The 15,511-nt window shown below is 46.5% G+C and overlaps 3 non-coding genes across 3 annotated transcripts; all 3 read right to left on the reverse strand.

Moving 5' to 3' along the window:
• Nucleotides 1–1,151: 1,151 nt before the first annotated feature.
• On the reverse strand, nt 1,152–1,224 carry trnat-cgu (transfer RNA threonine (anticodon CGU)). Its single transcript has one exon. It is a non-coding gene; the product is annotated as a tRNA-Thr (tRNA).
• A 1,887-nt stretch (nt 1,225–3,111) lies between these two features.
• trnam-cau (transfer RNA methionine (anticodon CAU)) lies at nt 3,112–3,184 on the reverse strand. The gene has a single exon. It is a non-coding gene; the product is annotated as a tRNA-Met (tRNA).
• Nucleotides 3,185–5,072: 1,888 nt separating this feature from the next.
• Nucleotides 5,073–5,145, reverse strand: trnaf-gaa (transfer RNA phenylalanine (anticodon GAA)). Its single transcript has one exon. It is a non-coding gene; the product is annotated as a tRNA-Phe (tRNA).
• Between the last annotated feature and the right edge of the window lie 10,366 nt (nt 5,146–15,511).

Consider the following 15,511-nt stretch of genomic DNA (forward strand, 5'->3'; position numbering starts at 1 on the left):
GCTAAACAATCCCCGTCACAAAGCAATGCATGCTGAAACAATTGAGGGAGAGAGGGAGGAAGACATTAATTGAGATAGTGTCAGAAACATTGTGCATTTAAAAGGAGGCACAACCTACTGGCTGCTCAAAGTGTACCCACAGCTTTGGCTTTAAAATGCAGATAATGGCCTCAAGGGCTAAAAGGTGAACGGTCAACATTGAACAAACACTGTGGATTTTGAGGCTTTGCCTCAATGGCTCAGTTGGTACAGCAGAAGACCCGAGGCGTTAATACACCAAAGTCAACGCTAGCTTGCTGCTTGAATAGCGAATACAATTTATGGGTGCACTTTGAGAAGTAAGTGTGTGATAAACAATGCTTTGGTAGAAACTGTATTGCCAAATGAATAGCTGAATTATAGCTTAACATGTTGTTGTCAAGGCAGAGGAAACATCTTTTCCTGGAGGAAGGCAGTCGACAACACGGTGGTGATGCTGCTGCAATTCCATCTGCGTGCCAGCAGGAGTTCCTTTGAGCAGCAACGCATCCAAAAAGTAGGCACTCACCTGCAAGCAAAGGAAAATTTCTATGACTGAGGCAGGGGTGTCGACTGCTCCCTTCCACTTGTGCTGACTGCAAATTTCCCTCCCAGTTTTTCTAATACGAATCTTCAGGCCCCTCACTGATCATTACCCGGCCACTGTGGTTTTCCATTCCGCTGGTGGTACAAGCTGCAGTTGCTTGGTCACGTTGAGTCGATTCGAAAAATCGCTGTGTTGAGGTAGCAGGCATAGCCAAAGCAGAATTGCTCTGCCGTTTTTCGAGTATCTTGGAGACAGAGACTGAAGTGATCCTGGGCAGCCAGAAACATGAAAACACAGCCAAGTTGGGGGAATTGTTGCAAATGTTAGAGAGCTGGATTAGCATGGTGGAGCCAGATAGATGGCCACATTCTTCACATTGATTTTCCCTTTGGGCAAAGCATCAGGCTCCCCGGTCGTTTCATTGCAATCAGTGGTGAGGCACTTTCAGATGTTTTTCATTTGCCACAACACAGTGATGCCGAATGATTTGCAGAGCTGCTGCAAGCAGTTTGTCTGCATTCCTATCAGCGGCGGAGATGGGAATATGAAATAAGTGGAAAACGCGAAGGATTTTTTAATAAAAAGCTGCCCTCTCAGAGGATTGAACTCAGGACCTTCAGATTACGAGACTGACACGCTGCCTACTGCGCTAAGAAGGCTTCTGTTTGTTGGTGTTTGTTATAACATATACTTTGTTGAGGCATCAGGGAGCTCCCATGCACAATTCTACTGCTGTTACAACATCATTTTGCAGAAAGTGAGGACAATTGGCACACATTTGGAGCCGACCAGGGGGAATTAGCTCAAGTGGCAGAGCGCTCGCTTTGCATGTGAGAGTTGTGGGATCGGTGCCCACATTCTCCACTAGATTTTACTCAAGAGACAAAACGTCACGACCATCAGTTGTTTCATTCAAACCACAGTTCACACATTTAAATGCATTTTCCTCATGCTGCTGCACAGAGAAGACCAATCATTTGGAGGGCTGCTGCAAGCAAGTTGCCTTCCTTTCTGCCAACAGCAGAGATGGCAACGTGACATCAGAGGTTGGAAATCGTTTGAACACAATGCTGCCCTCCCTGAAGATTATCCTCAGGAACTTCAAATGATGGGATTGATGTGCTGCCTACTGCGATAAGGAGGCATGCACTGAATTGCTCTGCAGACAGCATGACCATTTTTGCCATCCTTACAGTCTGCATCCTGCCAAAGTGAAAAATCTTCAGAAAACATTGAGGCAGCTTAGAGAAAAATACATCAGCTTGTGATGCAGACTCAGACACGTTATCCTTTAGAACACAGGCGCAACCTGCAAGGAGAAGCTGGCGATTCACAGTGTGCCCACACCTTTGTCATTAAGATGAAGGTGAAGCCCACAAGGGCTAAAAGGGATACGCTAAACAATCCCCGTCACAAAGCAATGCATGCTGAAACAATTGAGGGAGAGAGGGAGGAAGACATTAATTGAGATAGTGTCAGAAACATTGTGCATTTAAAAGGCGGCACAACCTACTGGCTGCTCAAAGTGTACCCACAGCTTTGGCTTTAAAATGCAGATAATGGCCTCAAGGGCTAAAAGGTGAACGGTCAACATTGAACAAACACTGTGGATTTTGAGGCTTTGCCTCAATGGCTCAGTTGGTACAGCAGAAGACCCGAGGCGTTAATACACCAAAGTCAACGCTAGCTTGCTGCTTGAATAGCGAATACAATTTATGGGTGCACTTTGAGAAGTAAGTGTGTGATAAACGATGCTTTGGTAGAAACTGTATTGCCAAATGAATAGCTGAATTATAGCTTAACATGTTGTTGTCAAGGCAGAGGAAACATCTTTTCCTGGAGGAAGGCAGTCGACAACACGGTGGTGATGCTGCTGCAATTCCATCTGCGTGCCAGCAGGAGTTCCTTTGAGCAGCAATGCATCCAAAAAGTAGGCACTCACCTGCAAGCAAAGGAAGATTTCTATCACTGAGGCAGGGGTGTCGACTGCTCCCTTCCACTTGTGCTGACTGCAAATTTCCCTCCCAGTTTTTCTAATACGAACCTTCAGGCCCCTCACTGATCATTACCCGGCCACTGTGGTTTTCCATTCCACTGGTGGTACAAGCTGCAGTTGCTTGGTCACGTTGAGTCGATTCGAAAAATCGCTGTGTTGAGGTAGCAGGCATAGCCAAAGCAGAATTGCTCTGCCTTTTTTCGAGTATCTTGGAGATAGAGACTGAAGTGATCCTGGGCAGCCAGAAACATGAAAACACAGCCAAGTTGGGGGAATTGTTGCAAATGTTAGAGAGCTGGATTAGCATGGTGGAGTCAGATAGATGGCCACATTCTTCACATTGATTTTCCCTTTGGGCAAAGCAGCAGGCTCACCGGTCGTTTCATTGCAAGCAGTGGTGAGGCACTTTCAGATGTTTTTCATCTGCCACAACACAGTGATGCCGAATGATTTGCAGAGCTGCTGCAAGCAGGTTGTCTGCATTTCTATCAGTGGCAGAGATGGGAATATGAAATAAGTGGAAAACGCGAAGGATTTTTTAATAAAAATCTGCCCTCTCTGAGGATTGAGCTCAGGACCTTCAGATTATGAGACTGACACGCTGCCTTCTGCGCTAAGAAGGCTTCCGTTTGTTGGTGTTTGTTATAACATATACTTTGTTGAGGCATCAGGGAGCCCCTCTGCACAATTCTACTGCTGTTACAACATCATTTTGCAGAAAGTGAGGACAATTGGCACACTTTTGGTGCCCACCAGGGGGAATTAGCTCAAGTGGCAGAGCGCTTGCTTTGCATGTGAGAGGTAGTGGGATCAATGCCCACATTCTCCGCTGGATTTTACTCAATAGACAAAACATCACGACCACCAGTTGTTTCATTCAAACCACAGTTCACACATTTAAATGCGTTTTCCTCATGCTGCTGCACAGAGAAGACCAATCATTTGGAGGACTGCTGCAAGCAAGTTGCCTTCCTTTCTGCCAACAGCAGAGATGGCAACGTGACATCAGAGGTTGGAAATCGTTTGAACACAATGCTGCCCTCCCTGAAGATTATCCTCAGGAACTTCAAATGATGGGATTGATGTGCTGCCTACTGCGATAAGGAGGCATGCACTGAATTGCTCTGCAGACAGCATGACCAGTTTTGCCATCCTTACAGTCTGCATCCTGCCAAAGTGAAAAATCTTCAGAAAACATTGAGGCAGCTTAGAGAAAAATACATCAGCTTGCGATGCAGACTCAGACACGTTATCCCTTAGAACACAGGCGCAACCTGCAAGGAGAAGCTGGCGATTCACAGTGTGGCCACACCTTTGTCATTAAGATGAAGGTGAAGCCCACAAGGGCTAAAAGGGATACGCTAAACAATCCCCATCACAAAGCAATGCATGCTGAAACAATTGAGGGAGAGAGGGAGGAAGACATTAATTGAGATAGTGTCAGAAACATTGTGCATTTAAAAGGAGGCCCAACCTACTGGCTGCTCAAAGTGTACCCACAGCTTTGGCTTTAAAATGCAGATAATGGCCTCAAGGGCTAAAAGGTGAACGGTCAACATTGAACAAACACTGTGGATTTTGAGGCTTTGCCTCAATGGCTCAGTTGGTACAGCAGAAGACCCGAGGCGTTAATACACCAAAGTCAACGCTAGCTTGCTGCTTGAATAGCGAATACAATTTATGGGTGCACTTTGAGAAGTAAGTGTGTGATAAACTATGCTTTGGTAGAAACTGTATTGCCAAATGAATAGCTGAATTATAGCTTAACATGTTGTTGTCAAGGCAGAGGAAACATCTGTTCCTGGAGGAAGGCAATCGACAACACGGTGGTGATGCTGCTGCAATTCCATCTGCGTGCCAGCAGGAGTTCCTTTGAGCAGCAGTGCATCCAAAAAGTAGGCACTCACCTGCAAGCAAAGGAAGATTTCTATCACTGAGGCAGGGGTGTCGACTGCTCCCTTCCACTTGTGCTGACTGCAAATTTCCCTCCCAGTTTTTCTAATACGCACCTTCAGGCCCCTCACTGATCATTACCCGGCCACGGTGGTTTTCCATTCTGCTGGTGGTCCAAGCTGCAGTTGCTTGGTCACGTTGAGTCGATTCGAAAAATCGCTGTGTTGAGGTAGCAGGCATAGCCAAAGCAGAATTGCTCTGCCTTTTTTCGAGTATCTTGGAGACAGAGACTGAAGTGATCCTGGGCAGCCAGAAACATGAAAACACAGCCAAGTTGGGGGAATTGTTGCAAATGTTAGAGAGCTGGATTAGCATGGTGGAGTCAGATAGATGGCCACATTCTTCACATTGATTTTCCCTTTGGGCAAATCAGCAGGCTCACCGGTCGTTTCATTGCAAGCAGTGGTGAGGCACTTTCAGATGTTTTTCATCTGCCACAGCACAGTGATGCCGAATGATTTGCAGAGCTGCTGCAAGCAGGTTGTCTGCATTTCTCTCAGCGGCGGAGATGGGAATATGAAATAAGTGGAAAAGGCGAAGGATTTTTTAATAAAAATCTGCCCTCTCTGAGGATTGAACTCAGGACCTTCAGACTTTCAGACTGACATGCTGCCTACTGCGCTAAGAAGGCTTCTGTTCGTTGGTGTTTGTTATAACATATACTTTGTTGAGGCATCAGGGAGCTCCCATGCACAATTCTACTGCTGTTACAACATCATTTTCCAGAAAGTTAGGACAATTGGCACACGTTTGGTGCCCACCAGGGGGAATTAGCTCAAGTGGCAGAGCGCTCGCTTTGCATGTGAGAGGTAGTGGGATCAATGCCCACATTCTCCGCTGGATTTTACTCAATAGACAAAACATCACGACCACCAGTTGTTTCATTCAAACCACAGTTCACACATTTAAATGCGTTTTCCTCATGCTGCTGCACAGAGAAGACCAATCATTTGGAGGGCTGCTGCAAGCAAGTTGCCTTCCTTTCTGCCAACAGCAGAGATGGCAACGTGACATCAGAGATTGGAAATCGTTTGAACACAATGCTGCCCTCCCTGAAGATTATCCTCAGGAACTTCAAATGATGGGATTGATGTGCTGCCTACTGCGATAAGGAGGCATGCACTGAATTGCTCTGCAGACAGCATGACATGTTTTGACATCCTTACAGTCTGCATCCTGCCAAAGTGAAAAATCTTCAGAAAACATTGAGGCAGCTTAGAGAAAAATACATCAGCTTGTGATGCAGACTCAGACACGTTATCCCTTAGAACACAGGCGCAACCTGCAAGGAGAAGCTGGCGATTCACAGTGTGCCCACACCTTTGTCATTCAGATGAAGGTGAAGCCCACAAGGGCTAAAAGGGATACGCTAAACAATCCCCGTCACAAAGCAATGCATGCTGAAACAATTGAGGGATAGAGGGAGGAAGACATTAATTGAGATAGTGTCAGAAACATTGTGCATTTAAAAGGGGGCACAACCTACTGGCTGCTCAAAGTGTACCCACAGCTTTGGCTTTAAAATGCAGATAATGGCCTCAAGGGCTAAAAGGTGAACGGTCAACATTGAACAAACACTGTGGATTTTGAGGCTTTGCCTCAATGGCTCAGTTGGTACAGCAGAAGACCCGAGGCGTTAATACACCAAAGTCAACGCTAGGTCGCCTCTTGAATGGCGAATACAATTTATGGGTGCACTTTTAGAAGTAAGTGTGTGATAAACAATGCTTTGGTAGAAACTGTATTGCCAAATGAATAGCTGAATTATAGCTTAACATGTTGTTGTCAAGGCAGAGGAAACATCTTTTCCTGGAGGAAGGCAGTCGACAACACGGTGGTGATGCTGCTGCAATTCCATCTGCGTGCCAGCAGGAGTTCCTTTGAGCAGCAATGCATCCAAAAAGTAGGCACTCACCTGCAAGCAAAGGAAGATTTCTATCACTGAGGCAGGGGTGTCGACTGCTCCCTTCCACTTGTGCTGACTGCAAATTTCCCTCCCAGTTTTTCTAATACGAACCTTCAGGCCCCTCACTGATCATTACCCGGCCACTGTGGTTTTCCATTCCACTGGTGGTACAAGCTGCAGTTGCTTGGTCACGTTGAGTCGATTCGAAAAATCGCTGTGTTGAGGTAGCAGGCATAGCCAAAGCAGAATTGCTCTGCCGTTTTTCGAGTATCTTGGAGACAGAGACTGAAGTGATCCTGGGCAGCCAGAAACATGAAAACACAGCCAAGTTGGGGGAATTGTTGCAAATGTTAGAGAGCTGGATTAGCATGGTGGAGTCAGATAGATGGCCACATTCTTCACATTGATTTTCCCTTTGGGCAAAGCAGCAGGCTCACCGGTCGTTTCATTGCAAGCAGTGGTGAGGCACTTTCAGATGTTTTTCATCTGCCACAACACAGTGATGCCGAATGATTTGCAGAGCTGCTGCAAGCAGGTTGTCTGCATTTCTATCACTGGCGGAGATGGGAATATGAAATAAGTTGAAAACGCGAAGGATTTTTAAATAAAAATCTGCCCTCTCTGAGGATTGAACTCACGACCTTCACATTATGAGACTGACACCCTGCCTTCTGCGCTAAGAAGGCTTCCGTTTGTTGGTGTTTGTTATAACATATACTTTGTTGAGGCATCAGGGAGCCCCTCTGCACAATTCTACTGCTGTTACAACATCATTTTCCAGAAAGTTAGGACAATTGGCACACGTTTGGTGCCCACCAGGGGGAATTAGCTCAAGTGGCAGAGCGCTCGCTTTGCATGTGAGAGGTAGTGGGATCAACGCCCACATTCTCCGCTGGATTTTACTCAATAGACAAAACATCACGACCACCAGTTGTTTCATTCAAACCACAGTTCACACATTTAAATGCGTTTTCCTCATGCTGCTGCACAGAGAAGACCAATCATTTGGAGGGCTGCTGCAAGCAAGTTGCCTTCCTTTCTGCCAACAGCAGAGATGGCAACGTGACATCAGAGATTGGAAATCGTTTGAACACAATGCTGCCCTCCCTGAAGATTATCCTCAGGAACTTCAAATGATGGGATTGATGTGCTGCCTACTGCGATAAGGAGGCATGTACTGAATTGCTCTGCAGACAGCATGACATGTTTTGCCATCCTTACAGTCTGCATCCTGCCAAAGTGAAAAATCTTCAGAAAACATTGAGGCAGCTTAGAGAAAAATACATCAGCTTGTGATGCAGACTCAGACACGTTATCCCTTAGAACACAGGCGCAACCTGCAAGGAGAAGCTGGCGATTCACAGTGTGCCCACACCTTTGTCATTCAGATGAAGGTGAAGCCCACAAGGGCTAAAAGGGATACGCTAAACAATCCCCGTCACAAAGCAATGCATGCTGAAACAATTGAGGGATAGAGGGAGGAAGACATTAATTGAGATAGTGTCAGAAACATTGTGCATTTAAAAGGGGGCACAACCTACTGGCTGCTCAAAGTGTACCCACAGCTTTGGCTTTAAAATGCAGATAATGGCCTCAAGGGCTAAAAGGTGAACGGTCAACATTGAACAAACACTGTGGATTTTGAGGCTTTGCCTCAATGGCTCAGTTGGTACAGCAGAAGACCCGAGGCGTTAATACACCAAAGTCAACGCTAGGTCGCCTCTTGAATGGCGAATACAATTTATGGGTGCACTTTTAGAAGTAAGTGTGTGATAAACAATGCTTTGGTAGAAACTGTATTGCCAAATGAATAGCTGAATTATAGCTTAACATGTTGTTGTCAAGGCAGAGGAAACATCTTTTCCTGGAGGAAGGCAGTCGACAACACGGTGGTGATGCTGCTGCAATTCCATCTGCGTGCCAGCAGGAGTTCCTTTGAGCAGCAATGCATCCAAAAAGTAGGCACTCACCTGCAAGCAAAGGAAGATTTCTATCACTGAGGCAGGGGTGTCGACTGCTCCCTTCCACTTGTGCTGACTGCAAATTTCCCTCCCAGTTTTTCTAATACGAACCTTCAGGCCCCTCACTGATCATTACCCGGCCACTGTGGTTTTCCATTCCACTGGTGGTACAAGCTGCAGTTGCTTGGTCACGTTGAGTCGATTCGAAAAATCGCTGTGTTGAGGTAGCAGGCATAGCCAAAGCAGAATTGCTCTGCCGTTTTTCGAGTATCTTGGAGACAGAGACTGAAGTGATCCTGGGCAGCCAGAAACATGAAAACACAGCCAAGTTGGGGGAATTGTTGCAAATGTTAGAGAGCTGGATTAGCATGGTGGAGTCAGATAGATGGCCACATTCTTCACATTGATTTTCCCTTTGGGCAAAGCAGCAGGCTCACCGGTCGTTTCATTGCAAGCAGTGGTGAGGCACTTTCAGATGTTTTTCATCTGCCACAACACAGTGATGCCGAATGATTTGCAGAGCTGCTGCAAGCAGGTTGTCTGCATTTCTATCACTGGCGGAGATGGGAATATGAAATAAGTTGAAAACGCGAAGGATTTTTAAATAAAAATCTGCCCTCTCTGAGGATTGAACTCACGACCTTCACATTATGAGACTGACACCCTGCCTTCTGCGCTAAGAAGGCTTCCGTTTGTTGGCGTTTGTTATAACATATACTTTGTTGAGGCATCAGGGAGCCCCGATGCACAATTCTACTGCTGTTACAACATCATTTTCCAGAAAGTTAGGACAATTGGCACACGTTGGGTGCCCACCAGGGGGAATTAGCTCAAGTGGCAGAGCGCTCGCTTTGCATGTGAGAGGTAGTGGGATCAATGCCCACATTCTCCGCTGGATTTTACTCAATAGACAAAACATCACGACCACCAGTTGTTTCATTCAAACCACAGTTCACACATTTAAATGCGTTTTCCTCATGCTGCTGCACAGAGAAGACCAATCATTTGGAGGGCTGCTGCAAGCAAGTTGCCTTCCTTTCTGCCAACAGCAGAGATGGCAACGTGACATCAGAGATTGGAAATCGTTTGAACACAATGCTGCCCTCCCTGAAGATTATCCTCAGGAACTTCAAATGATGGGATTGATGTGCTGCCTACTGCGATAAGGAGGCATGCACTGAATTGCTCTGCAGACAGCATGACATGTTTTGACATCCTTACAGTCTGCATCCTGCCAAAGTGAAAAATCTTCAGAAAACATTGAGGCAGCTTAGAGAAAAATACATCAGCTTGTGATGCAGACTCAGACACGTTATCCCTTAGAACACAGGCGCAACCTGCAAGGAGAAGCTGGCGATTCACAGTGTGCCCACACCTTTGTCATTCAGATGAAGGTGAAGCCCACAAGGGCTAAAAGGGATACGCTAAACAATCCCCGTCACAAAGCAATGCATGCTGAAACAATTGAGGGATAGAGGGAGGAAGACATTAATTGAGATAGTGTCAGAAACATTGTGCATTTAAAAGGGGGCACAACCTACTGGCTGCTCAAAGTGTACCCACAGCTTTGGCTTTAAAATGCAGATAATGGCCTCAAGGGCTAAAAGGTGAACGGTCAACATTGAACAAACACTGTGGATTTTGAGGCTTTGCCTCAATGGCTCAGTTGGTACAGCAGAAGACCCGAGGCGTTAATACACCAAAGTCAACGCTAGGTCGCCTCTTGAATGGCGAATACAATTTATGGGTGCACTTTTAGAAGTAAGTGTGTGATAAACAATGCTTTGGTAGAAACTGTATTGCCAAATGAATAGCTGAATTATAGCTTAACATGTTGTTGTCAAGGCAGAGGAAACATCTTTTCCTGGAGGAAGGCAGTCGACAACACGGTGGTGATGCTGCTGCAATTCCATCTGCGTGCCAGCAGGAGTTCCTTTGAGCAGCAATGCATCCAAAAAGTAGGCACTCACCTGCAAGCAAAGGAAGATTTCTATCACTGAGGCAGGGGTGTCGACTGCTCCCTTCCACTTGTGCTGACTGCAAATTTCCCTCCCAGTTTTTCTAATACGAACCTTCAGGCCCCTCACTGATCATTACCCGGCCACTGTGGTTTTCCATTCCACTGGTGGTACAAGCTGCAGTTGCTTGGTCACGTTGAGTCGATTCGAAAAATCGCTGTGTTGAGGTAGCAGGCATAGCCAAAGCAGAATTGCTCTGCCGTTTTTCGAGTATCTTGGAGACAGAGACTGAAGTGATCCTGGGCAGCCAGAAACATGAAAACACAGCCAAGTTGGGGGAATTGTTGCAAATGTTAGAGAGCTGGATTAGCATGGTGGAGTCAGATAGATGGCCACATTCTTCACATTGATTTTCCCTTTGGGCAAAGCAGCAGGCTCACCGGTCGTTTCATTGCAAGCAGTGGTGAGGCACTTTCAGATGTTTTTCATCTGCCACAACACAGTGATGCCGAATGATTTGCAGAGCTGCTGCAAGCAGGTTGTCTGCATTTCTATCACTGGCGGAGATGGGAATATGAAATAAGTTGAAAACGCGAAGGATTTTTAAATAAAAATCTGCCCTCTCTGAGGATTGAACTCACGACCTTCACATTATGAGACTGACACCCTGCCTTCTGCGCTAAGAAGGCTTCCGTTTGTTGGTGTTTGTTATAACATATACTTTGTTGAGGCATCAGGGAGCCCCTCTGCACAATTCTACTGCTGTTACAACATCATTTTCCAGAAAGTTAGGACAATTGGCACACGTTGGGTGCCCACCAGGGGGAATTAGCTCAAGTGGCAGAGCGCTCGCTTTGCATGTGAGAGGTAGTGGGATCAATGCCCACATTCTCCGCTGGATTTTACTCAATAGACAAAACATCACGACCACCAGTTGTTTCATTCAAACCACAGTTCACACATTTAAATGCGTTTTCCTCATGCTGCTGCACAGAGAAGACCAATCATTTGGAGGGCTGCTGCAAGCAAGTTGCCTTCCTTTCTGCCAACAGCAGAGATGGCAACGTGACATCAGAGATTGGAAATCGTTTGAACACAATGCTGCCCTCCCTGAAGATTATCCTCAGGAACTTCAAATGATGGGATTGATGTGCTGCCTACTGCGATAAGGAGGCATGCACTGAATTGCTCTGCAGACAGCATGACATGTTTTGACATCCTTACAGTCTGCATCCTGCCAAAGTGAAAAATCTTCAGAAAACATTGAGGCAGCTTAGAGAAAAATACATCAGCTTGTGATGCAGACTCAGACACGTTATCCCTTAGAACACAGGCGCAACCTGCAAGGAGAAGCTGGCGATTCACAGTGTGCCCACACCTTTGTCATTCAGATGAAGGTGAAGCCGCCAAGGGCTAAAAGGGATACGCTAAACAATCCCCGTCACAAAGCAATGCATGCTGAAACAATTGAGGGATAGAGGGAGGAAGACATTAATTGAGATAGTGTCAGAAACATTGTGCATTTAAAAGGGGGCACAACCTACTGGCTGCTCAAAGTGTACCCACAGCTTTGGCTTTAAAATGCAGATAATGGCCTCAAGGGCTAAAAGGTGAACGGTCAACATTGAACAAACACTGTGGATTTTGAGGCTTTGCCTCAATGGCTCAGTTGGTACAGCAGAAGACCCGAGGCGTTAATACACCAAAGTCAACGCTAGGTCGCTTCTTGAATGGCGAATACAATTTATGGGTGCACTTTTAGAAGTAAGTGTGTGATAAACAATGCTTTGGTAGAAACTGTATTGCCAAATGAATAGCTGAATTATAGCTTAACATGTTGTTGTCAAGGCAGAGGAAACATCTTTTCCTGGAGGAAGGCAGTCGACAACACGGTGGTGATGCTGCTGCAATTCCATCTGCGTGCCAGCAGGAGTTCCTTTGAGCAGCAGTGCATCCAAAAAGTAGGCACTCACCTGCAAGCAAAGGAAGATTTCTATCACTGAGGCAGTGTTGATCTCCAAATTTCTTTCTCTGTCAGTCTGGCCTCAATAAAAGTTGAGACGGATTCGCACGTAAACAGAAGTTATTTATTTAGCTTGCAAGCTTAATCATCTTACAGAAATGTAAGAGACATCCAGCCTCTTTCATTCCAGAAAACGACTGAACTAACAGACAAAGGGATCTCTGCAAAATCAGTTCAAATGGTATCAAGTTTCACATACTCGACGGACATAGGTCAGCCTATGTCCCTCCTGACCTGTTCGATCTATTCTGATTGGCTCACTTCCAATCCCTTTCTCTGGCCCCTATCAATGAAGCATCACCCTCATAGACACACCTCTTCCTGCTTTTTCCATGCGGTCTCAAATTCCTTTGTCCCTAACTGCAAAAATCAAAGTGGCTTATTTCTACATTACATTAACTAGTAACTCTAAAGTAACTATTTTATATCACATTCGTCATTCCCTCCTTTTATCATTCCATGATAACCGAACTATCCAATCTATAGCTACGGTTCCTCATCTAAAAAGATTTGTCGCTGCATTTCCAATTCCTGTCTTAGCCCCCCTTCATCTGCTTCACCCTCATGGATTTTAACAGTTAAATTTTTTTTCTCGGTGATTGGGGCGGTGATCTGATCCAGTGCACCCAGCATTCTACCCATCACACATTTAAGGATGGCCAGGCCCACAAAGATGCAGCCGATAGCTACCACTAGATACATGGCCATATTTATCAACCAGTCCTTCCATCCTCCAAATCCCCAGTTACCCCAAGAGTCAGGATCCTGCATCCCGTCCAAGTGATCCCGTATGCGATCCATAAATTTAGTAATGTTAGCAGTCAAGTCCTGAATCCCCATAATACACTTGCCCTGTACTATGGCGCATACCCCACCCTCACGGGCCAGAAGATAGTCAAGAGCATACCGGTTGCGTAAGGACCTCCCAGTAGCCCAGTTTATCCAATTTTGAAATGCCCATTCGGGCCGCCCAGCAATGCAGAAAGCCCTATTCCCAACAGTGATATGAGAGACATTCGCCCAGCCACAAAGGAGCTGGAGGCCAGCGTTCAATGGAACGCAAGTGGTGCTATAACAAACGCATTGGCCAGACGCCTGGGTGATATGGCACCTCCTGTCCGTACAGGTGGGAAACAGACATGTTATATTTGTGTCCACCTCTACCAGCAAACAGCCGTACCCTTCACTGCTGAAGCAATTCTCGTACGACCGGGAATCCCTATTGGGAGTGAAGTGGCTAGGTATGTACGCCCTCCACCGTCGCAGCCTATCGTACTGTGAATGGGAATTATCCCGAGGGAGGGGAAGGCAAATAGCCGGTGGTGCTGAATCCGGATCGTAAGGAAGAGTGACTTGCTCGGGCAATGGCTCGGAACGCTGACAATGAACCACCGTTTGGGGAGTGCCCCAAAGCGGTGAAACAGAAAATAACCTAGACACCGCTGCGGGGTTTGGGTAGCAGACAACCCGTCCCTGGCCATACAGACGGTGGTAAATCTGGTAGAAGAGATTCATACTACCCGGGTTTTCCTCAGTTTGGCCTTTAATTAACTTAAGTGCATCTCCCGGTAACCTACGTTCTAGCTGTACTTCCCTTCTCACACGCCCCGTCCTCTCTCTAGTCCCTTTCTCTTTCTCATGGTCTCTTCCTACACTCTTCTGACAGCCTGATGTTACCTTTATTGTACCACTTTTAACACATCCAAAATCAAATTTACATGTATTCCAAAAACAAGGCAATGTCCATATAATGTTCCCTTCCCATCGCCGGGGCCGGTGCAGCTGCTTCATGACTCCCGCATTCTCCTTAACTTTGATGACCTTCCATGAGTCGATACCATGTCCTCGTATATGGGGGCAGTGAAGAACATCACCTTTGCATAGGTGATGTATCCTTGTAGATTGGTTGGGGCTACACAGATACATAATATTCCCCTTTTCCATGTCCATCGCCAATAACACGCCAAGCGAAGTGAGGCCAAATATCAGACAGACGATGCGTAGCCACTCCATCATGCTCCACACCTGTAAAATAGCACTGGAGAAGGGAGGCAGGTTAGTATCCGACCTTTTACAGTAGTGGAGATGGGCTCAATTTACAGTGATGTAGGTGGACCCAAGCACTTCGCCCCTCCACTTTAACTGCTGTGGGGGTGGTAAGGAGAACTTGGAAGGGCCCGTCCCATCGCGGCTCCGACCCCTTCCTAGTCCAATTTTTGACCATTACATAACTACCGGGCTGGACTGAAAGTGAGCTAGGTACTGGGCAATGGCTCGTGAGCCGCGCGGACTTGGCCATGGAGTTCCTTGAGCACTTGCGTAAGGGCTAGAACATAGGTGGTCATTTCCTCAGTCATCTGATGAAACTGAACCCGTCTGGGAACCTGCAGGCTCCAGGGAGTTCTAAGAGGCCTGCCATAGAGAATCTCGGCGGGAGAGAGCCGGGCCAGTCCCGCAGGTGTAACCCGCAGCTGGAAGAGGGCAACGGGGAGCAACTTAAGCCATGTCAGTCCCGTGTCTGCTCTTAATTTAGCCAATTTAGTTTTGAGGGTCTGATTGTGTCTTTCAACCACCCCGGCTGCCTGTGGTCTGTAAGCACAGTGTAACTGCTGGCGTATGCCCAACTGGGAGCAAAACTCCTTGTTAATTTGTCCAATAAAATGAGGCCCATTATCAGAACTTAACTGAGCTGGTATACCGTACCGGGGAATGATTTCCCTCATCAAGACTTTAACCACAGTAGCAGCTTTACTATAGATAGTCGGATACGCCTCAACCCATCTGCTGAACACATCCACAATGACCAAAACATATTTATAACATTGACACCTTTCCAACTCAATGTAATCCATTTGGAGCGTCTCAAAGGGACCACTGGGCAACGGGGTTTGCCCCTTCCCACAAGGGATACCTTTTCTGGTGTTATATTGCTGACAAATCAAACACCGATTACTGATACTTTGGGCCAACCCCTGCATTTTAGGGTGCCACCAAGTGTCCAGCAACAAATCACTAGTCCCCCGAGCCCCACAATGAGTTGCAAAGTGTACACATTCGATGACCCATAAAGCCAGTACATCAGACATACAAGTCTGATGTGCAGGCGTGGTCCATAAAGAGGAAACAGAATCATATGTACAACCTAACCG

Source organism: Scyliorhinus torazame, chromosome 11, assembly GCF_047496885.1.
Source record: "Scyliorhinus torazame isolate Kashiwa2021f chromosome 11, sScyTor2.1, whole genome shotgun sequence".
Lineage (NCBI taxonomy): Eukaryota > Metazoa > Chordata > Chondrichthyes > Carcharhiniformes > Scyliorhinidae > Scyliorhinus > Scyliorhinus torazame.